This window comes from Apis dorsata, unplaced genomic scaffold (assembly GCF_000469605.1).
Source record: "Apis dorsata unplaced genomic scaffold, Apis dorsata 1.3 scaffold_665, whole genome shotgun sequence".
In the NCBI taxonomy this organism is placed as follows: Eukaryota; Metazoa; Arthropoda; class Insecta; order Hymenoptera; family Apidae; genus Apis; species Apis dorsata.
In genome coordinates this window covers 96,378-98,519 of record NW_006263851.1, presented here as the reverse complement: position 1 = coordinate 98,519, position 2,142 = coordinate 96,378, and the positions used below count along the sequence as shown (strand labels likewise).

The 2,142-nt window shown below is 30.7% G+C and overlaps 1 long non-coding RNA gene across 2 annotated transcripts in view; it reads left to right on the top strand.

The window, feature by feature from the left end:
- Positions 1-888, top strand: part of LOC102681473 — a 1,605-nt gene extending 717 nt beyond the window's left edge. For both annotated transcript variants that reach the window (XR_004151395.1, XR_422633.2), the window contains one exon: positions 282-888. This is a non-coding gene — a long non-coding RNA (uncharacterized LOC102681473). The remainder of the gene's footprint in view (positions 1-281) is intronic.
- Positions 889-2,142: the final 1,254 nt, after the last annotated feature.

Here is a 2,142-nt window from a genome sequence, read left to right as displayed (position 1 = left end):
TTTTTTTTTTTTTTTTTTTTTTTTTTTGGAAAGATCGATTCGTCGTCTCAACGAATAAAATAAATTTAGCTTCGACATTGACAATGATCGAGAAGGTTGTCGTTCATCCGAGATTTGATTACAGAGCGGAACTGTCGTAATTCGCATTCCGGAATTAATTTTCAAGGAACAAGTTCTCGGTATAATTAATAACAATTCCCTCAAGCGATACCTATAATCGATCAAAGAGAGGCAAACATTCTTTCGCAACTCACCCCTTGTCTATTCTTTATGCCTCGTAGGGTTTGATACGTTGATAAGTCGACCCTTCCACGGCGATTCATTTGAATATAAATCCGGCTGTCTACACACGTTGAAAATCTCAGGAACGAATACGAAGGATGAGAAGGATGGGGAACCGAGAGGACCAAGAAACAAGTCGGACGAAGAGAGGTAGAAGAAGGAGACGAAACGAAGAATTCTTTTTTCGTTGCACATTGTAACCGCAAACCGCGGTGGTCGACCATGCAAGATATTTTTTATTCACCTTATTTTGGGTTCCTCCGCGCGTTTGACTTTCTTCTTTTATATCGTTTTAATATTCGCGCACGAATAGAGTTTACAAGCATACTTGTACGTATACAGTTTCTTCGTAACTTTATTTCAGAATATCGTGGTAAATGCGAAATATGAATACTTGTAATTGCATCTGCAAAAAGAATTAATAAATTTTAGAATATAAATAAAAATATGTTTAATAAAGGATTATAATTAAGAAAATTAAATTTAAATAATTTTTAAGAAATAATTTAAATATACGATGTAAAAGAGAATAATAAATATCGAACTCGAGGATATAATATTGTTTCACGAGTTCGATGACCCGAAACCATGGAAGATTTTTAAAAATGATAGTATTTAAAATTTTTTTCACTTCTATTTACCGTTAGTCATTTACATATAATCATTATATTCTGGTTTCAATTTTAATGCTTGCAAGTAATTATTTTTCGAATGAATAAATTAAAGTAACAAAGGGATATGATATTCAATAAAAAAAATATAAAAAAAAAAGATTTGTAGAAGAATGTACTCAATATCAGTCAAATGAATAAGAAGATCCTGTCACAATAAATTTATGATGGAAATTATTTCAAATTAATGCAAATACAAAATAACAAGTAAAATTTTCATGAATAAATCTATTGAAGAATGACAGAAATGTAAATGAACTAAACGAACTAGCGAATAAAAGCAATAGATTCGCATAAATTATGATTCGATGAATAATCTCTCATATTCTCGAGTTAAAAAAACACCTGTGTATACTTGTGAAGGGATAAAGAAGAATCCAAAAGGGCGACTATTATTTTATTCTGCGCGCGAGTGCATTGTTAAAAGAAACTTTTATTACCTCTGCCAAGGACGAAAGCTCACCACGTAATCTCGAGGAAAGTCTATATGGAGTCGTGAAACATTTACTTCTTTACATACGTATTATACGAAGGGTACGTGCATATAAGACCGCAATGCACGTGTCTACGTGCGCTTACGATGGGGTAACGATATTTATTATATGTCGGCTATGAATTATGGGCCGTTAACTTTGCCTTCGTGACGCGGCCCTTTGCTTCGCGACCAACCAGCCTACGAATCGCCACTCTGCCTATAGAAAAATATACATATTATGCGCATGCTTGGTGGGTTGATTTCGAGCGAAAAATTTACCTTTAATAAATTGCTCGTTTTCGCGAATTAATCGAACGAAAAGTTAAAATGTTAAAAGAATTCGATCAAATCAAAAAAAATGGAAAAAAAAATCTATTCAGAAATATTATGTATTGCATATCTAACTATAATATAATAACATCGTGAAACATTATAAAAAAAAAATATCTCGAAATCGTTATATTCTTATAGAATGTTTTCCAGTAATGAATAAAATTAGCACCGGTTCGGTGACATTCCAAAAGAATTTATTATATATTTATAATATAATTAATTGATGATAAAAAATGGTTATTGAAGAAAAAATTAGTTTCTTCAATAATGAAAGAAATTTAATAAACATAAGAATATAAAAAAAAATTTGAACGAATAGTACAATAATTAAAAAGATATCTGTTTTTTTATGATGCTTCAAAATTATTATTAATTTGTAAC